A 22947-nucleotide genomic window follows, 5' to 3' on the forward strand; every position below is an offset into this window, starting at 1 on the left:
TCTGAGCGAGACTGTGAGCAGAAAATGTCTCACGGAGGTATTTTTGGCTTAGCCACTTCTTTGCTGGTAACTTTTGACATAAGGTGTGCACTGTTCAATTTTCATGCAATATTACACAACATTAATTTGACAATTTTTTTGTAAATGCAGGTAATTTGCAGAGCGTTTTACAAAGAAATTTTCAAATTCGCACAGTTGCATTCTAATTCTTATCTTTGGCATGTTTTGTGTTTGCTTCCTGCTTCCAAGGTTTTGTTTTTTCCCCATATACGTGTATATTGTTCTGTGCACTTATTTCTGTTCTACATAAGCTTTAATCACAAACGTCATGGATGGCACCATTTAAACAGCTGGCCCCTGCCCTCCGTGTCGTTCCACTCACACTGGGTTCCCGAGCAGAGCAGCAGCATGTAGGAAACCCAAAGGTTCTGGTCCGCACTGTGATAACGCAGATTTATTCGGATACAGTGCATTTTTGATTCACTATTTTCCTATAGTCCAGATTACTTAATATGTCATTGACAACCGACTAATCTGGCGTGACACAGCAATAACTATCTATATAGTGCCGTTTTGTCATTCTCACACACAAGGAGCGATACGTGCCCCTCTACATCTACAGCTTCTCTCCAGAGGCTACTCATGATCACCTCTCCCACCCCCACACTTCTGTCCTGATGAAGACCCCGGCATAAGGAATATAACAGCCTACTGATTTATTTGGGGTCGAAACGTCGACATTTCACGATCAAGCCAGCTTGAACAACAGAGATTTTGTAATGTGTTATTGTTTAAAACCATGGTTACATAAAGGTTTTTGGTATAAATTGTGATTAATTGGCGTGAAGAATGAGCCACGTGTTTTTCTAAGTGACATATTGTTTTGATGCACACAATACACTGCAGTCACTTTCCTATCCTCTCCTGAATCACAATCACCCCACCCTGTCTTCCCCTCTCATCCCCAACTAGGCACATCACTATATGCAATAATATGTAAATATTGTCAATAACACATCAATGCTCAGTGTGAATTAAACACTGTGAGCAACAAAAATATCTTTTGTCCTAGTTTTGAATCTGTATTTATGTTTTGATTCATGTGATTTTTATATTATATTAAAGTTTTCTGGGACCACTGTTCCTATATATTAATCACAAACTGAGCAAGATATGAAAACTGAACACCTGAACAGCGTACTCCAATGACCATAGTACGGAATGTAAGACACATTTCTTTCCCATTAGGAACTATGTTCATAAAGAAATATGTAGTACTTTTTATTTCTCGTTTATTAGAAATTTCGAATACATTTTGTAACACTTTAAAGACCACTGGAGTACATTTTTAACCCCCCCCCCCTCCTCCCCCCGGGGGTCCCTTTCCCTTGCCCTCAGCTATCTCCCATGTATATCCTGTATATCCTCTGCACCATGTAAATATAATTTTCAATAAAAATCTACTGAAATAAAAAAAAAGTACAAATATATAGATATATACATATACATATACATACATATATATATATATATATATATATATATATATATATATATATATATATATATAAATACTTACAGAAACCTAAAGTGTGGCTGATTTGGTGGTACAGTGCATGATATTGGCGGGGAAGTTGTAATTTGGGCATTACTTGGCAGCAGACGGTGCAAGTAAAAAGGCTTATATTACACAGATTTACAGTTCGAGGAAGAGAAAGTTGAAAAGGAACAGTTGGGGGAACTGTGTCATGTCATGAAATCTTTATTTCGGTAATGTACCATAAAAGTAGTCAAAAACATATAAAAACAGTAGAAATAGATGACAATATAAGTTGGTTATAGCAAAAATAGTATCCAAGGCGTTTTTCCAGATAGACACAATTGGGCGAAATTCATTCATATAAAAACCCCGTTAAAAATGAGAAGAATAAATAGATTTCTATAAAAAAAACGCTAAAATATTTATAAAAGACAATGTGTGACCTTAGGCTGCGTTCCAGACTTAAGTTCAGACATTTAAGAGTCTGCGCTTATGCCACATAGCTACCAGAAATTGCGAAACGGCAAATACAATATGTCCAGTTGTGTCTGATTTTAGCACTATGAATGCCTGCATGCATTGCCGGAAACCCAAAATTTTACACACAGGAACGAGACAGTACTTCCCAGGCTTGTGATACGCTGGACAAAAGAAAAAGACATGAATCCCAGTTTCAATATCACAGTTGCATGCAGGAAGTTTTTCAGAGCAATGGATGACCACCTACTAGTAAGGGCTCGCAAAGGTAAAGTGCCATGCCTCCACTGTACATACAGTTATTTTGTTAATAGACGATATATGTCATCAAGAAATCGCTCAAAAAGATAAAAATCTTTGACCAACAGAAAAGAAGCAGTGAAAGGGCCGATTTATGGTTGGATAGTGCAACATTAAGTTTGTCAGCATGAAAGATTTTCGTGAGTTGGGTGCCTGAAATCATTTTACAACCCCTCTCTGGGTCAGCCAATAGAACAGGGACTCCTAACCTTGTGAATTTGTTCTTTATAAAAGTGAGCCAGGCAATTTTCCCTGCACTCTGGAAGGTCAGTATTTCTTTGAGTTCCTGTCTATAGTTTGTCAGCTCCGATGTTACCCAGAGCCTGTGCCAGAACCTGAGAGGCTTTAGCGTTAACTCTTCATCAATTGGCCTGACCCCCAGGTCAAACCTTAAAGGAAGGAGTGGTGTACTAGACGGTAATGCTAGCATCTGTCTTAAAATTTTATTTTCGGTCCAAGTAATTTTGGTCCTGCAGCAGTGTCCCCAGAGTTCAACCCCATACATGATGGCACCCCTAGCTTGTGATTTGTAGACCTCCAGCGGTGCTCCAACAGGTTTGATGGTGGACTTATTGGATAGCTTGAGAATTCCACCCGAGAGTTGGGCCAGTTTTAATTGTGAATTAATTTGCTGGGGGCCCCACGTCAAGTTCTCATTAATGGTGACCCCCAGATACTCAAAGGTAGTTACCCTTTCAAGTCGCGTTTTCCCTAGCCTTGGGTTTGGTCGTGTAGTTCTAGGGGGGTTGAAGATCATAAATTTGGTTCTAAGAGAGTTGATCTCCAATCCCCAACCGGTACAGAATTCTTCAAAACCATCCAATGTTCGCTGTATGCTCATTGGAGATTTACTGAGCAAAAGGGTGTCGTCGACGAACATAATTGCAGGGACCCTGTTGCCGGCCAGCTTGGGAGCATCATTATTCTGTACTTCATTAAGGTGCGCGATACCCCATTGACATAGAGGCAAAACAGGGTCAGTGCAAGCACACAGCCCTGCCTTCCCCCCCTGCCAACGGGAAATTGAAATGACAATGCACCATTTTTCCCGCATCTAACTTGGGCGAAATTGGCCTCATGTAACCTCATCAGGAAAGATAGGAGATGAGTCGGAATACCCAGGTCAAGAAGAACAGTCCATAGTTTCCCCCGAGGAACTAAATCAAAGGCAGAGCGAAGGTCAACGAATACCATGTTCAGGCTGCCACCCTCTATTCTCACCGTTTTCCAATACAAGGGTAGTAAACGGAAAATTCGTTCCACAGTGGAGGTATTCTTCCTAAACCGTGCCTGATAGTGGCTAAGAATTGTGTACTCCTCTATCCAGTCCTATAACCGGTCCAGAATGAGTCTCGCAAAGATCTTCTGGGGGACATCAATAATGCTTATGGGTCTGTAGTTGGATGGGAGCAGAGGAAAGCCCTTTTTAAAAATAGGGACTATCTCCGCGCCCAGCCAAGTACAGGGAAAAGTCATGTCTTTCAGGACCGCATTAAAGAGGATCTGGAAGTATGGACCCCAGATTTTCGTCTCATGCTTAAAAAGGTCGCCTGGAAGTTTATCCAGGCCTGGTGCTTTGCTTGTAGCGAGTTTGGTAATAGCATTACAAACTTCTGCCACCATAAATTCAATCACCTCAGAGTAAGGAATAGGTGCAAGCTGGATGATTATATTTTCAAGATTGTCAGAGAGGCCCTCGGTAGAGTACAAAGCCCGGTAATGGCCTTCCCAGACTTCCACCGCTATATTAGATTCAATGGCTGCTTTCGGCTCACTGCAACCATTGTTAATTATGGACCAAAATTTCTGGGAATCTTTAGTAGCTAGCACAAGAGATAAACTAGACCACTTGTCGTGGTTCCACTCTTCCTTCCTGCACTTAATCAACCATTTATAGTGTGCTCTCCTAACTTTAATTGAAGTTCTATTATTATCTTTTGTGGCCTGTAATAACACAGTTTTAGCCTTCCTGCACGCCGCGTTATACCACGAGCATTGGGGGACCCTTGTCGCCTTCTTGGACACCCGAGGATTAAGTACCTCTGCCAAATTAGATGCTAAGCCCTCATGGAGAACCTCCAGCTTAGTTAAATAATCAGAGGTCGTGGATGGTTAATTAGCACTGCAACCTCTATAAACGAGGGAATTATCAGGCTATATAGTTTTTTAGTTGTTCCGGGTGTTCCATTAGTTTGTCTTACTCTGCGCCTGTCATTAGACAGGGTAAGATCGCCATCAGTATCCCCAGAAACGGAGGCGCCGCTCCTACTGGTAATAGGCAGGCCCAGATCTAAAATTAGGGCATTATGATCACTCTCCACTCTTGTGACAACATTAAAGTCTATGACCTTTGGCCATAACCATGTTTCAGCCAAAATGTAGTCAAGACGGGACATTTGTCCGGGTTTATTAAAAGTACATTTGGCTGGGGTGTCAGAGGGGGTGCGGCCATTGCACGCTCGTAAGGAGTGATTTAAAGTTAATGCCATAATCTGTATGGCTAACGGAGACCATGCCCTAGGAGATGGAGCCTGAATCATAGGGATAGATCAATGATCATCCTCTGCCAATAGGACATCTTCGGTTATACCCTCCAAAGGCTCGAAGTGGCAATTCAGGTCGCCCCCCACCAGAAGGTGAGTGTCACTCGGAATTGTTGAAATGAAAAGGGACAGGTCCTCAATAGTGCTGGACTCACTAGCTATACTTACAGGACGTGAGTAAATGTTAATCAATGCAAGCTTAAAGGCATTGGGCCAGACAAGGACTACACATTGAATATCTTTGGAATAAGTATTTAATGACTTAACGGGCAAGCCCAAGTGGTAACTGACCCAGATAATAAGACCTCCTGACGGGCGACATCTCCCTCCCCATACTGCCGGGACATAGAATGAAGAAAAACCTGCCCGATGTTGCTCCGTTCGAGCCCACGTCTCTTGGAAGAGGCATACATCACTTTCATCCACAAAGGAGCCCGATTCAGGACAGGTCAATTTATTAGGCAAACCTGCCAAATTCCAAGATAATATTTTAAGTGTGTCTGTCCTAGGGCCCAGGACCCTGCTCTTGAGTGACTCCACGTTTCCCTTCTCTGTTAAACCCAGTTTACATAATAAGGGGGGCATTAAGTTGTCTTCTACGGCTGTATCCGCTACAGGCTCCTTGCTTCTACCAGTGGGGAGTGAGCTATTACTTTGTATGGCTGAGATCAGTGTATTCACCATACTTCGTTCAACAGTCCTAACCCCTATAGTGCTAGAAGTTTTTCTTTCCTTTTTGCTTCCTCCATCATCCCACTCTTTCCAGTCTTTCTCAGGGATTGCCCCATTTCTATCCCCAAGAGAGGGCCACAGTCAATCCACCATGTCCAGGCAACTGTATCTATTTTGTAGGTGGACAGCCACGGGAGCTAGAGATTCTCTGAGCCTACCCTGATTATTACCATCCCCTATAGAGGGCTCTACTAAATTCCAAGGTTGTTCAATGTCTGGCCTAGTGTGTAATGAACCAGGGGGATAAAAGTACGACAGGGGAAGAGACTGTTTAGCTGACTCGGTACTGGACTGGCCCCACGCGCAAATCTGAGACACCGTCCGTGTGTCTCTAAAATTTATCAGAACACAGTCTCCCAATAGATCCTTTACCCTGTGACACACCCATGACACCCTGCGAACAAGCAGAATTTCACTGGTTACATGTGGCGGTAGTGGTCTACTTTTGCTGAGCCAATCTGTCACTTTGTTTTTTAGTGACATGTGTGTTTCCTTGCTCTCATACTTCTGCTCAGATACCCCAGCTAAAACCACTACATATGGACTAGATTCGGGAGGTAAGTCAATTCTAATGGGGCGTATTTTGCTGTTGCGCTGTTGATGTGTACATAGATTGTGGTCATGCCTAGATGTAATTTTATTTTGGGGATGCTGTTCTTGACCACAAATACCTGCACTCGCTGCTCGCCCTGTATTGGCCACTACCGAACTCCCAGCACCCTGTACACTTTGCTCTACTGCAACAGACGTAGCTACACCCATGGTGTTTGAATGAGGTGGGGTTGAAACTGTATGCTTGTCACTGACATTGCATAATCTAGTTAAAACCCCAGAGTTCCTATTATTGAGAGATAGTAAATTTGCTTCGATAGCAGCCAGTCTCTCGGTGAGAGGTGATTAACAGTCAGCAATTATAGAACCCATTTTGTCCCAAAAAGCATCGTTCATAGTGGGCACCGGAGCCATTGGTGTATCGAAAGCCGTCAGCGCTACTAGTGAAGTCTCAAGGTCCATCTCTTCACGGTGTCCCAGGGTTTTCCGTTCATCCTCACCCATCCTTGTTAGGTTTGATTTACTAAGACAGTTTTTTTTCGGGTTGCCCCCCTTCCGCTTCATTTTGTTGGCTCCGTGCGTATCCATTGTGGGTTCCTTTCTTCTCGTGGAATGGGTAGTCTTTGACCTGGTTATGGCACATAATGGCTGGTCCACTGCCCTGTTCTCTGGCACAGAATCTGCCGGGACACTTGCCGGTGTAGTGTCCACCCTGGGGGGATAGGCATTTCTAGTAGTCGAACCCTGGGCAGGAGAGTAGACCGACATGAGCCCACTCGTAGGCTGCTCCATCAGGATTCAAGCAAGCCGGGCCGACGAGGCTGAAATGCCAGAAACCAGTCCCCGGTAGCTTGTATCCTTTCTGGTGAAGAATTGGCTTGGTAGTTTGGTCTGCCCTGTTCCCATGATGCACTGGGCCAGGGACAGACTAATTTGCATATAGCCAGGTTCTGAGCTGGGATGGGGCAGTGAGCTAAATAACGGTGATGGATCAAGCCCTGATCTTTGGACTGGGTAAGAGTGGTCTGCTTAATTCAGACACTCTGTTCATCACCACCCCCTTTTCTGAATCGTTTTTGGCCACTATAGGTGTGGCAGGGTATACTCAGACATGAGTCCCTTGCTCACTGCTCCATCAGGATTCAAGCAAGCCGGGCCGACGAGACTGAAATGCCAGAAACCGGTCCCCGGTAGCTTGTATCCTTTCTGGTGAAGAATTGGCTTGGTAGTTTGGTCTGCCCTGTTCCCATGATGCACTGGGCCAGGGACAGACTAATTTGCATATAGCCAGGTTCTGAGCTGGGATGGGGCAGTGAGCTAAATAACGGTGATGGATCAAGCCCTGATCTTTGGACTGGGTAAGAGTGGTCTGCTTAATTCAGACACTCTGTTCATCACCACCCCCTTTTCTGAATCACTCGTAGGCTGGGAGATGTTTGGGAGCGGATCAAGTGATAGCCGTTGTTCTGATACTGCTATCTCTTGTGCGAGCACATTCGAAGCTCTTGTAATGAAATAGTCCAATGTTCTCATCATGCCCCCCCTTCGGGCCCATCTTTTCCTTATTGACACCACTTGCCATCACAGTAACAACTTGTACGGCTTGAACCCCCCTGTAGATCTTACCACACAATGTTGAACGCCAATGACCCAGACCAGGCGTTGGAGGCGTTAGAGTGTAGGCCCAGCCCAGCCTGCTCCGGCCTCAAACAGGCTCAAAAGGGCCCGGCCTTGGCCCGTATTATCCCGGTACCGGCCCGCCCGCCCTGCGTCCCGCGGCGCGGGAGTCCTCTGGCAGTTAAATACCCCCAGATGGTGAGGGAGAGGGGCTGGCGGTCCACTCACTGCCCCCGCTGACCTCTGGGGCTTGGAGTCCTGCCCCCGTCTGCTGTGCACTGGCCTCGGTAAATCGAAGCGTCTCCCACAAAGCGGGAGGCGCGAGAGGTTGTTGTAGCCCCAGGTGGTGAGTGGGAGGGGCTGGCGGTCGACTCACAGCCCCCGTTGACCTCTGGGGCTTGGAGTCCTGCCCCCGTCTGCTGTGCGCTGGCCTCGGTAAATCGAAGCGTCTCCCGCGAAGCAGGAGGCGTGAGAGGTTGTTGTAACCCCCAGGTGGTGAGGGGGAGGGGCTGGTGGTCCACTCACAGCCCCTGCTGACCTCTGGAGCTTGGAGCCCTGCCCCCGTCTGCTGTGTGCTGGCCTCGGTAAATCAAAGCATCTCCCGCGAAGCGGGAGGCGCGAGAGGTTGTTGTGGCCCCCAGGTGGTGAGGGGGAGGGGCTGGTGGTCCACTTACGGCCCCGTTGACCTCTGGGGCTTGGAGTCCTGCCCCCGTCTGCTGTGCGCTGGCCTCGGTAAATCGAAGTATCTCCCACGAAGCGGGAGGCGCAAGAGGTTGTTGTAGCCCCCAGGTGGTGAGGGGAGGGGCTTGTGGTCCACTCACGGCCCCCGCTGACCTCTGGGGATTGGAGTTCTGCCCCCGTCTGCTGTGGGCTGGCCTCAGTAAATCGAAGCGTCTCTGGGGGAATTGGTTGACCTAGAACCAGAGGAGCATATTTACAACTAAATGGTGAAGCGTGGCACTGCAAGCAATTTAGCTGTGCTGCGTCATTTAAAAACCGCAGGGATGCGCTGTATTTACAAGAACACAGCGCACCATTGTGTTTTCCCTTGCACCAGTGCTAAAAAAGCTGCCTGTGTTGCAAGGATGATTGTGTTTGTGCAGGAAGGGACACCTTCCTGAACAAAAACAATAATTAATGGGGTTTTTCTACTTCTATGTGTGATGCAATATTTCTCCTAGTTGCGCCACTCTAACGCCTCCTTTTCAACTGCGTTAGTTTTTGGCGCTGCCTAAGATTTACAGAACCTTGTAAATCTGGGGCAGTGTCAGAAAGCAATGGGTGCTGCATGGGAAAAGCAACACCCATTGCACGCCCCTTTGCTGCAAAAACTGCGGCGAGGAGGGCCATATTTATAAGGTGGCGTTAAGTCACGCAAAGTAGCTAAGCGCCGCCCTGCAAATATGCGCAAGACATTGTGCCACTGGAGCGTCAGAAAAAGTGATGCTCCTGTGGTGCAATGCCCTTGTAAATATGCTCCGGAGTACCTAGCTCAAGTAGTAAAGCCAGGATTATAGCGTATGCCTTTTGTTTACATGTTCGTCCTCTGTATGACTCTGTTTCCTTTGCAAGGTGACTAATCAGTTTTGTGACAGTGATTCGCATCCAATCATTGACTTTTAGTGCTATTGATCAATTGATTGATTGCTTGGAGATTTTGCTTCCCGCCACGAACTGATAGATCTGCACCACAGTAAGCCTTCTCATTAGCACAGTAATAGGCAGCTGTATATTAATGCCTTAAAACTCTTCCTCGACGACCATATGTCAACGAATACCATATGGTTTCATGAAGCTGCTTGCATGTGTGAGCTTGCTTTGAAGGAAACTGCAGTGTTCCACTTAGAATTTACCAAGGATTAATAGAGTGGCCGAATTAATGTCTTCCTGTTCAGTTGTATTAAAGCAACAGAAAAAATATAATTGCAAAACCGGTCAAGTTGTAAAATAGTCCATCCATAAAAAGATGTGACATAAAAAACATAGGCCATCAGAACAATTAGCAATTCAAATCATTTCCCATCTCTAAGTTTGCTGGTCACTGTTGCCCAAATGTTTCTTCAGCTCACTGTAATTGTTGCATTTTAGATGTTTATAAGGGCAGGGAAAGAGAAGAATATGTTCCACATACTGCAATACTATGTTGTTCTAAGAATCATTTGTAAATTGTGTCATCTCCAAAGCCACTGACCAATCATGAGTGTGGGGTGGAAGGCTCACTTGGACACAAAGTATAATGCTAACCTCTCTCTCTGTTACTTTGAACTTCTACTTCTGGGGCAGATGCTTTCACTCATGCTGTCCTTGCACTGGCCTACACTGAAATTCATGTTGTTCTACACACTTCCTGTCCACACGCTGGTTACAGGAAGTGTGCAGTATCTTGAGAGGGATGAAGAGTGCAAGGTCATAGTATCATCTAAACGACATGAAGGCCACTTATCACCATTTAATTTTGGGAACGTCCAAAGGGCCTAGAATTCTGGTGAATTGTTCTAGAAAGAATCGAATCATGTTTACGAATGGCGTCATCAAAATGGCCTCACGGTAAGCCTCTGTAGATAGATAAGCGGTTAAAAGATTTCAGAGAATGGTCAGAGGCTGAGACGACCAATAAAACAGAACGGATGACAAGAGAATATGTCAGGGCGGTGATTGCCAGTAAATATCTTGCAAATACATGTATTGTAAGGGCCTCCTTTTAATTTAATAGCAGGCGTAAAATGGGTGCTGCATCATCTGATACAAAGAGTTGGACAAGACAGGTTAACAACGAGAACGGAAAATAATGCTTATGTGAACATGGCATTTTATTGGTTACGCTTCCGGCTGTTTTTTCTGTCCATCTGTTAATATAAAAAAAAGTGTTGTTTTTCAAATCTATTTCTTAATACTCATCTGTTTTGTAAAATCCTATGCTTTGATACATCATTTCTGCTATTGCAAACTTTCTATTAGAACTCCTTTCCAGATATGATAACATCTTGTGATATTAATGCACTAGTTAATGTAGTGATGTCACTGGTTGAATGACCACAGTGCACATGCTTTGGGGGAAGCACTGTCAGTGCAGATGTGCACTTTGATGTGTATCGTTTAAGCCAGTTAGGGGTGTTCCAACTACGAGTCCTTCCTTTGTTGCTCTAGCTCTACATTATATGGTGATTGTCAAAATAGAACCTGGTATTCACATCGCCCTGGAAATACCGATACCGGAAGGGGGGAATACTCCAGAATAAGGGATTTTTGAGAATAAGATGCAGGAATCTGTATTTTTGCACATATTCTTTTCTAGCCCCATCTCTCTTGCTCTCTGTCTCTCTTCCCCACTCCTTCTCATTCTTTGAGACCCTCTTTCTCACCTTGTCTCTAATATGTATGTTTAGGTATTTGTATAGCGTGAACATAGCTAAGAATAGTACAACACTGCTCCTATTACTAATATTTAGGGTTTTGGCACTTCAAACTACTGTTTTTAGTTTCAGATAATGCTACTGTGGAAGCTTCCAGCCTTATGGGGCTCCAGCATCTTGAAATGGGACAAAGAACACTAAACACCCCGGGCCTCATTTATGAGGTGTTACCGTAGGGCAGCACTGCAGGTCTCCCTGCTGCACTGCCTTACAGTAAAGGAAAAGGGCAGGAATGCACTGTATCTATCAGACACGGCACATCCCTGTCCTTTTCCCTGCGCCGGCGCACAATGGACTGCTGTGCACCAACGCCGGCACGTTTGCACCATGGTGCAAGGGTGCCTGCATTGCGGGGATAAATATTTTTGTACAGGAAGGGAAACCTTCCTGCACAAGAACAATCACAAGAGGCTTTTTCCTCTGTCTATGTGTGCTGCGGAATGCAGCACACATAGAAAGATGAAAATCAAGGAGAAATGTAATTCCCCTCGTTCTGCTTCGCTTATGCCTCCCCGGGTGAGGCGTAGGTTTTTGGCGCTGCCTCAGACTTACAATTTCTCTTAAATCTGGGGCAGTGTCAAAAAGCCGTGGATGTTGCTGGAAACGCCCCCAGTAACACCCATTGCACGCCCCTTTAACACAGAAAACTGTGTTAAAGGGAATGATATTTACGAGGCAGCATTAAGCCAAAAGTAGTGACTTAGCGCTGGCCCAAAAATATGGAGCAGGCTCCTGCCCCATGGATCATCTCAAAAAAGTGACGTTCCGGCGGCGCAAGGGGTCTCATAAATTAGGCACCCCATCCTTAACCATCCAATCAAGACGTCAAGGGAAGTATTGACCTAATTTCCCTCTACAAAGTCCCTGAAAGGCTTGTGTTAAACCACTGGCAGCTTGCAAGATAAGAAATCAAATAAGCTTCCAATAAAGGAAGAAAGATCGCACAAACAGGGAAATAAATGAATTCCTTTAGCAGCTTTCCTGGATACTGCTTCCCTTTAAGAAATCAGATCCAAGGAGACTCTGTGATGATCATACAGTACAGCATGCTATTATTAGAACTCAGCAATCAAACTGCAGTTTCCAGAGTCTTCGAAGAAATGTACTGCGATAACCAATAATAGAAAAAGTGTTACAAGCTTGGAAAGAGTTTTCTAGGAAAATCTCTCCAACTGTGGGTTAACTTTTAGGTTTTATTGGTTATATTGGTGTTGTGAAATTACATTCCAATAACTTCTAATAGAAGCAAAGAGCTCTAGCAACACCAATTAAGAGATACATTGTAACCTAACTCCACTAATGACACTCAATGTTTATTCTTTGCAGTGCATGTAATTTTAATTGCATTTATATAGCGCTCACTACCCCTGACTAGGTGTCAAAGCACTTTTTCAGTGAGTTGCACATTACTCCGGAACCAAAAAAGGATTGGTGGTGAATGAATATAGGGAAACATTATATTAATTTGAGTGGTGAACATGTTAGTCTGGTATATGGATTGAAAAGGATAGTGGAGGGATAGAAGAAGGAAGGGTTTGCATTGATATAGCACTTGCTACCCCTGATGAGGTGTTGACGTGCTTTCTGGCGAGTAGCACACTTCAATCCTAACAACAAAAGAACCGGGGGTCTATAACGGAGCTTCAAGTACTCCGAGCTGCTGCAAAACTCCTACATAAGTGAGTTAGGCGCTAATAGAGCTACATAAGTCTCTATATCAGAATGTGTGCCAGGGCAAACCTGTCGAAGGACCTACTGAGATTGTTGGTAAGACCCGTACAGAGATGTGTTGGATTCCCATCAAATAGGTATGTAGATCAAGTGTTCTCATTTGGTCATCCAAAAATGGGGTTGTATGTCTCTTGATCAATGAGACCCATCCATCGCCCTTACTCAATTGGGTCTTACCAACAATCTCAGTAGGTCCTTCGACAGGTTTGCCCTGGCACACATTCTGATAGAGAGACTTATGTAGCTCTATTAGCGCCTAACTCACTTATGTAGGAGTTTTGCAGCAGCTCGGAGTACTTGAAGCTCCGTTATAGACCCCCGGTTCTTTTGTTGTTAGGATTACAGTTAGGGGGATACGAACTGGGCAGGTCTTTAAATTTCCCTCAGACCCTTCTTCAATTGTTTGTGTTTTACTGTATAGAGTAGCACACTTCTCCAGAACCCAAAAAGTGTTAGTAGAGAATTAGTACAGGGAAATTTGACATTATTTTCATATCTAGTTCATTATTTACATCTCACACAGAGACAGCTTTAACTTCACATAGTTACAAGATGTAATACATCATTTTAGTATCACTATGTACACAAAGGGATTTTGGGCTAGCTGCTGTCAGCTGGAAGAACATTAAATGCTTGCTCAGTCCATAGTTCAGCATACACAAAGTGGGCAGTGGTTCAGCCTACTGTAGCTATTGCCAATGCAGGCAGTGTCAGTCTCATTTCGGATCACCCCAATTATATTTCAGTTTTTGATGAACGAATTTTAATTTAGAAGTGTGAGTGATCACTAATGTACTCTTTGGGAAGTAAGTGAATCAACTAATTTTGTAATAGTGTGAAGAAGCTGTGTTAGTGAAATGAGTACACTCGCTTCAAGTGGTAGAGCAATAATACCACTGTTCTGTGTACTCAGGCCACAGGACAGCCATTAGAATGGCAGTTATGTTGAGTGATGCCATTTGCTTGCTTGTGTGTATAAAGGAGTCCCTCTTTGAGGTCTCTATTTAGCCCCTATGCACACAACAGAGTGAATTTTGATAGCACTAGGGCCCTTTGCACGCTGACATAAAGCATCATCGGAGTGAGAACCCTCCACTCCCTCCCTCTATATCAGGGCTGGACCGGAAACAGAAACCCGCCCCGGCACACTGCTCAGCCGCCCCCCCCCCCCCCGCCCCTCGTGTGAGGGGGAGTGTAGCTGAGCAGTTTGTGAGGGCTGGATTAGGCCGATTTTGTTACAGGGGGCCGATATTGCCAACCCCCGGTAAGAAAAATGGCCACCCATGGGCCCAAAAATGCCCCCCACCCTAGCGGCCCACCCGGGAAATGCCCTGTGCCCACAATGGCCAGTCCAGCCCTGCTCCATATAATGCTGAAGACAGCAGACCCAGAGATTGCTTTCACCATGGCCCATCACTCATAGTAAAGTAGGTCGCTGTAGAAAGGTGTCAGTCGGGCCCCTGACATTTTTCTCACCCACTTGCTCATAATAAATCAGCCCGCTGGAGCGGCACAGCATCTCAGGTGGTTATCGCGGCCATGATAGGTTTCATCCACAGTCTTTCGGTCATTATAAAGATTGCATGAGACAGCTTTGATATCCGACCCCTACTCAACATGAAGAAGCCTGCATGGACTTTTCTGATTGATCAAATCCACTGGTTTAATATATATTGGATACCATCACTAAATACAAGATTATTTCCCCTGATTTTTGCAGGTCTTTGAAATAGTGTACATACCTCAGCTCGGTGAAAAGTTCTACAATGGTCATCTTGAATGAACAACTGGGCAATATTATCATGGCACTGCCAAGGGCTAGTCATTGAGACTTGAAAATTGGTGTCTTCTTCTGGCAAAGATAAGGCCTGCTGTTTCTGTCTACAACTCTGAAGTCGTGGATGGGCACAGGATCTTCTGAATGTGAGTAGAGTCAGGGGCTGGAAAAGTTCAGCACCCTACAGGAAACAATAACCTGAAAACAGAAATAAACTCTTGGCTGGTGCTCTAGAATTCTAGAGAACAGGAACTAGCCAAAGACAAAAGGGCATCAAACAAATGTGTCAAGAGAAGCAAGAAGAGCAGGAACACCGAGAGCAGTTGCTGCAAAACCATTGCCTTGAATTGCTTTCTTTTATACCGTAAACACTGGAATAAATGGATACTTCAGAGGAAGTAGTAAGACTTCATGACAGGTTGAGAAGCACAAATCTATGAAGCAAATTAAAACATGGAATGGATTTTGAGTAAAAAACGAATCGGAAAGAAACAGGTAATTTAATGATCGGAAAATACAGCACAAGCCTGCAATAAGCTTCTGCTATAGAAATGTATCTAAAGAAAGAGCCGCTAAGAGTTCAGATGTTCTTTTAAACTGGAGGTAAGATGTTGTTATGTACGTTCAGGCACTTTAATGAATGCTCACTTTATTTAGCTACATTGTTGCCATGAAATAATATTATATTGACTTGAGTACCCACTTTATACAGCCAGAGCTGCCTCATCATTCCTTTTGTGCAATGACATCCATGGAATTTAGGGGCATATTACCAACAACTTGCGATAATTATCGCTAGGTTGGCTTAGCGGCAATAATTTTATCGCCGTGTAGCAACGATTTTTATCGCTTAGGAGCCTTGATATTATCAAGGTTTATCTCCTAAGCGATAAAAATCGGCCGAAATGCAAGAATATCGCTGAAAAGTCAGCGATATTCATGCATTACCGAGCAAATGCTCTTAGCCATGTTATCCACCTCCCATTGGATAACATGGCTAAGAACTGCTCAGGGCAGGTGTTAGCTTTTGGAGATATTCGCGCTTAGCGCGAATATCTCCAAAAGTTGGTAATAGGAGATAGCGATGTTAGCGACAGTTTCCAGTCGCTAACATCTTGGCACGCCCACTTTGCATGTCATTAGTGATAAATATCTCTGATATGCAAAGCAGGGCCCAAGATGGTCGCTATCTCCTCCTATCTGGGAGATGCGTCACGTTGTAAAGCCCTGTGCTATCAGGAGGCGTTCCGGGGCAAGAGGGGGCGTTCTGGCGCAGGAACGCTTCCTAAAAGTGGCTGAGTGAAATCTACAAGATTTCACTCAGTCACTTTTAGGCCAATGCTGCATCAAAACCCCGTGCCTGCTTGAAGCAGGCGTAAGGCTTGACGCAGCATTGGGGAGATAGGGCCCCCCAGAGCATTGCTGGAGCTGCATCGCGCTTGCGACGCAACTCCAGCAATGCGCCGCCTTTAGGCACTGATTCGTGACGCATCTGTGCTGTTTTTGCCCCATGGTGCGCCGCATTGTAAATGCGGCGCACCATGGGTGGCGGAGGCATGGCGCACAATTACTGGCGCATCCCTGCTAATTTGCAGGGATGCGCCAGTAATTGTAAATCTGCCCCTTAGTGTTTAACTCACTAATCGATCCCATAGACACAGTATTCAAGAGGGGTACCCAGACGTAGAATTAAATTTGTCTATATATTTTTTAATTGAGGTGGACAAGAAAAATCCTTCAGGAGAAATAGAGGTTGGCAGAAGGGCAGTTCCGAGTAGCCTGAGGGAAGGTATGAAAGCAGGACTGTCTGTCAACATACTAAGGTCAATAATAATGACCTGAACTTATATAGACTACAACATTTTGACTACCAGCATATCTCAAAGTAATTATAGATAGGAAAGCATATAGATATTTAGATTTACTATTCCTATATTCACATCTACTTACTTTGACAATATGTTTGCAGCTGATATTCTGCAGTCATTTAACACAGGATTGACACCTAATGCGTTTCATTATTTAAAGTTTTGACTTTCTTGCAATAACTCATTCAACTTATAACAATGACTTTTGACAAAAACGTCCAGTCCTGGAAACAAGGTGCCCTGGTGACATTGCCTAGGGGTGCAAGACTAGTCTGATGCGACCAGGTAATACGTTTTCAAACTACTGTGCTCATTCATTTGAGAATAATGCAGTGTAGATTGCTGTGAAAGCCAAAGGCGTGGTCTGCCTTCCGGAAGTCAGTCACAAGATCTAAAAGGAAAACGAGAGATAGATAACTATTGTGTGTGTCTTATAGGAATTAGTGCCCTGGAGAAATAAGGTATGTTTCTGCCCTGTGCCCTGGACAGACACCAAACTAAACAGGGTGCAACATCTGATGTTCTTTTTATTTTCTCTGGTAAACATGAACGCTTCCATTTTGAGCAATGCTCATCTTGTTGACTGCTGATTTGTTCTACTGAGAACACTATGACCTTGAAGCACTGTGTTGCCCCATTACTTCCTGCCTATACAGGACGTCACTTCCTGTACTGGGGATAGACGGTAAATAGAGAACAGGAATGGGTGCTTCAGATCAGAACAGAGAAAAGAAAGCAGGGTGGAAGTCACCCTACCCCAAATTATTGAAACAAAAGGACAAAAGGGATTTTATGTAAGTAAGTATTCAGACAGATGTATTTAAAATACAAGGAAGTAACTGTACATTTGCTTTTAGCAGTGTGTGTTCAGTGGAGGTAACAGCGTAGAACTGAGCTGCATGACCACAAACTATTTCCGTTTAATTGCATCACAAGCTTTTGTTGTCATGTGTGAAGTACTGCCTCAAGCAGGTTTACACACTTAGGAAATACAAAAGCGTGGTGCTGGAGCACTGCCATTGTAAATGATATTCAAGCGGTCCTCACGCATCAAAAAAGAGTCTTTCTTCTGTCCCTGGAAAGGGCAGGTTCATTTCTAGAAGTGTGTTTGTTGATAAACAATGGCCACTCTCGCATTAGCTTGCTGTGGCTCACGAGAAGACTTGATGTCATCCCGGAAAGAAAAATCTCCATCGTGAGTCACAAAAAAAATGTTCCCATTAAGTCCCGTCTTCTTAGAATCAAAACAAAACATCACAAACAGATGAAAACCTGTTTCTGTTTCCAGTTTACTCTTGAACACACCATGCCACGGATTCCTTTACTGAAGCTTACACACATGGGGCCTCATTTATGAAAAGTGACGCATCGCTGCGAGAAAACAGCGATGCGTCACTTTTCATTGCGCCCTCCTTGCGACCCCAATGATGCGTCATATTTACAATATGACGCATGATTGCGCAAGGAGTTACAGATACCTCCGTATTTCGGACGTATCTGTAAGCGCAAAAGTGACGCATTTCTGGAGTGTGTCACAAAGTGACGCAACTCCAGCAATGCATCCTTTCACATGGGGAAAGCCCCATGTGAAAGAGCTTGCGTCAGTCTTACGCCTGCTGTGAGGCAGGTGCAAGATTTTGTCGCAACAGCGTCCTAAAAGTGACGCAGTGAAATCTCATAGATTTCACTGCGTCACTATTACGAGGCTTTTTTTGCAGGGGAACGCCCCCTCTGCATACATTATACCTGACGCAGGTATAATGTAGCGCAGGGGTTTACAAAGTGACGCATCTGCTTAGATGCGTCACTTTGTAAATAGTGCGCGACAGGAGGCATGTGTTACGCTGCCGATGCGTCACAAAAAGTGACGCATTGGAAGCGCAAAACTGATGCAAGGCCTCATAAATGAGGCCCATGGTACACAGCCGCGGTCGGTAGTGGGAGTACCTGCTGATTGGTGACATGGGGAGGGGGTAGTAAACTATGGATTACGGAGGTTTAAAGGTAAGTAAACATATAAATAAATAAAACGAATTTCGTTGGGTGCATTGCATCGCATTTGGGGATGCAGAGCACGCAACAAAATTCGTGTTTATTTATTTATATGTTTACTTACCTGTAAACCTCCGTAATCCATAGTTTACTACCCCACAACCTGCCCCTCCCCCTCCCCACGTCACCGCCCGGCTGGTACTCCCACTACCGACCGCGGCTGATGGTACATGAAGAGGTAAAGTGCATAGAACAGGTGCATCCAAGATGAAAATGGGGGCAAGATCCATGCTAAATTTCCTGCATAATCCCTATGCACATAAATTGCATTAAGACTCACTGTATGCACCCTTGATCTCGCATGGAATTCCTACAAAGTTGACATGGATATTCCCTCATGTTCATACATTCGACAACCCTGATATATAGTATAAACACAAGCTTAGGTCCAGATGTGCACACCGACCGATGGCGAATTGTGCTCCAATTATTTGAGATCAGTTTGAAATCCTGTAATGCACCCATGTATTAATAGGTTGTGCGACAAAGTCTTCTATCACAGGCGCTTGCAGAGCAACCTGATTAATAATTATTAATTAGACAGGTCGCTATTTGCAACTCCCTATGATTGGCTTTAAATACAGGGATGGTGGCCTGCTAGGAACAGCGGACCACCATCACTATGTTGGCATTCACAAATGGTAATATCTTTCTTTTTCAAATGCAGCTTGTGTTTCTTAAAGGAACAGCACTGCTTTTAAAGAAATCCATGGCCAAATGTATCAAAGACTTGTTTTGCCCTTGCGCCATGCAATGGGACACAAGAGCGACGCAATTCTTAAATTAGATTTATCGATCCACACAAGGCCACCTTGCGGGCTTGATAAATCTGGAGTAATGCAGGTCTAATTGCTGTGTTGTGTCACTCTGCCCCAGGGACATGTTCCATGGGTGGAGCGTGGGTGTTCCACGCATCCATCAGTGGAATTTAGCGAATTCACAGATTTACCATTACTGGTAGACCTGGGAACGTGTAAAAATGGTATGCCTACCCAGGTGAGAAATATCGTTATTTATCCTCATTACTTCCTCTTTCTATGTGTGCTGCATTTTTGTAGCACACATAGAAAGAGGAATATGCCTCAGAGGATTGTTTTTGTGCAGGAAACAATCCTGCTTACAACGCAGGCCCCCTTCCACCATGGTGCAAGGGGGCTTGCTTTGGTGCTAGGGAAAAGATGGAATGCACAGTATCATGTTAGACAGAGCACATTCTTGCGATTTGCTGTGCTGCAGTGCGTGATTTGTAAATGAATATGCCCCCCAGTTTGGGAATACATCCTTTCAAATAATCAGTTACCACCACCTTCGAGGAGATAGTAACGTTCCAATGGTATGTGACTGCTATTGAGGTCACAGACCATTGACACATACTATTGTGAACTGCAATTAGGGGGTGCTGGACTTAGCCCTGTCTGCAGGAACACCCTCAAACCTTTTGCCTTCACTTGCCCTGTTTGCTGAACCTGTGTTTGTTGGCATTTGGGCCTCTGCACACGTTTACCGCTGCTAACCAGTGCAAAAGTGCTTTTGCCCTTTAAACATGGTAATATTGGCCTAGCAGCACCAACTGGCGCAATTAATTTATTTGTAAGTCCCTGGTAAAGTGGTACTACATGTATCCAGGTGTGGTATATTTAATTCTCACACTGCGTTCTTATGGTTCAAGTAACCACAGAACAGCAGACGTATCAAGGTCACGCCACATTTTTCCCTGATTCAACAATAACAGACAGAAGTTGGGGATTGTTTATGAAGTACTATCCACGACTGAGACAGTCTGGATAGAGTTATTCTACAAGTAAGTACATACTTGCTGTGATGATATTTTAAGAACTCACATGTGTTTTTTGTTCTACAGCCTTGAAAAAGTCCAGGAGGACAAAGCATGGGTTGGCTGCAGTGATTTGGATTTTACTGTATGTTACTCTCATTTTGAAGTAAAGGAAGAATTGAACTGCTGTTGACTGGGTCTATTCATTTTTAACGGCCCATCACTCAATTATTGTACTACTGTGTGCTTGAGTGTTTTTTTCTCTTTGAACCGGTAAAATGGGACTGCATATATAGACAGGGCCCATATAACAAATGCTACTAGTAGGCCTGCAGCACTAATTTGTCACCCACTTAAATAGCCCTTTCAGCATGTCTCTGGCCTGCCAGTGTAGCCTGTGTGTGCAGTTTTAAATTCCCATTGAGACATAGCAAAATAAACCTTTTGTCAGGCCCAAACCTTCCTTTCTAATGCATATGTCTCCCCTAGAGTAAGCGCTAAAAAGCTCATAGTAATCTATACAAAAGTGATAGATGGAGCACTTGAATTAATCCTAGCCACTGGTACATAATTATTTTGCACACCATGCCACCTCAGTTTGGACTCAGCTATTTGAAAATAAGTCACAACCCTTCTCCAATGGGAGCAGCCCAAACTGCCAAGCCCTGTCCTCTCGAAACTGGAACAGAAGCAACTCAGGACCGGTTTCACCCTTTTTATGGGGCAGTCAGTCAGTTATAATTTGGTGCCAATGACACCGTGTTCACGGTATTCACTTCTGGCCATCCCACTTAGGAAAGCATACTAACATATACAAAAGTGATGGATGGAATGCTTAAATTAATCTAAACCACTGGTAACTACTCAGGTCTGCGTTCCAATCCAGCATTATATTGCACACCAAGTCATGTCAGTTTGGACCCAGCTGTATGCAACTCAGTCTTGACCCTATTCTAATGGGAGCAGTCCTGCCCGAACTGCCAAGCCAGGTCCTCCCTGAGCTGGAGCACAAGCAAACCAGTACTGGATTTGCCTTGTTATGGCCTCATCATTTGGGTATAGCTTGGTTCCAGTAAAACAATTTGCACAGAACCTACATCTGACATTTCAAGCTGGATTGTTCCCACGAGGAGCGTAGTCAAGGGTAATTTGCAAATGGTTCGGTCCAACTTTGTTGTTGTTGCAGTTGATGCCCTAAGTGTGATGGGGTTGCCCAGATGTGGGACCCGTGCTCACTGTACTACTAGAATCAAGCTGTACCTGACTAATACATCCTTACCAGGGTAAAACTGACACTAAGATTTTTGTATTCTGATTCAGAAAGGACATGGCTTGGCAGTTTGGCAGTTTGGGCTGGACTGTTCCCAATAGGAGCAACGACTGATTTACATATGGCTGGTTCCAAACTGAGTTGGTATGGTAGGTGAAAAACAAAGGCATGGGATGAAGCCAAAGTGATTGCCAGTGGCTAAGATTAATTCAAGCATTCTATCCATCACCTTGTTGTTGTTGCACTAACCAGCCATCCATAGGGCAAGGCACAGTGGGCCACATGCATCAAGCATTTTTGCATTCGCAAACGGTGCGAATCGCTAAATTTGTCCGTTTGCGAATGCAAAAGCCTTTTTTGGGATGCAATTTTCGCAATTTAAGAAATCGCAATTTTTTGCGATTTCTGGAATTGCGATAGCATTTAAGAAATCGCAAATTTCGCGATTTCTTAAATGCTATGCATGATTTTTTTTAAATTGTGAACTCGCAATTATGAAGGGAAAAAACCATGAAGTAAACCTTCATGGTAATTTGCGAAAAGTTTCAAAAATGCACAAAAGTGCATTTTTGAAACTTATATTTTACACACACACATGCCCTTGGGACATGTGTGTGAGTAAAATGTACTTACGTGACATTTCAGGGGTGCAGGGGGGGATCCTTTGGACCCCCTGCACCCTTGAAATTGCATTCTCATTTTGTGATTCCTTAATTGCGAATTCGCAAAATGAGAATGCCTTCCCATTGATTCCTTTGGGCCTCTAGGCCCAAAGGAATCAATGTAAAGCGATTCCTTAATTGCGATTCGCAATTAAGGAATCGCAAATAAGGAAAATTAAGAAATCGCAAAAACCTTTGCGATTTCTTGATGCATAGGAATTTGCAATTCCTAAATTGCGATTCCTTAATTTTCGCAATTTAGGAATCGCAAATTCCTACATTGATGCATGTGGGCCAGTGTATTTAAAAAGCTGGATGTATACTTTTAACTTTTACATGTCCTGGTAGTGAAAAACATTTACATACATTTTTCAGTACCGCAAGGCCTACCTCTCCGGCAGGATAGGTTTGGGTTATCTTATTACATTTAACAGGGAGAAAGTAGGAATGTTGAGTTTGGTGTTTTAAGAATTGTAATTTAAAATCCTCTTTATTGGTAAAGCCGGATTTTAAGTCACAATTTTAAAAATTCCACTTTTACAAAGTTGCCATTTTCTTGTCCTAACCAATTTGGTTCTTGCAGCCTTTATCCTGGATCACAAGACTAGGTTTAACTGACAGTTGGTACTTGCACGTCAC

Source organism: Lissotriton helveticus, chromosome 1_1, assembly GCF_964261635.1.
Source record: "Lissotriton helveticus chromosome 1_1, aLisHel1.1, whole genome shotgun sequence".
Classification (NCBI taxonomy): domain Eukaryota; kingdom Metazoa; phylum Chordata; class Amphibia; order Caudata; family Salamandridae; genus Lissotriton; species Lissotriton helveticus.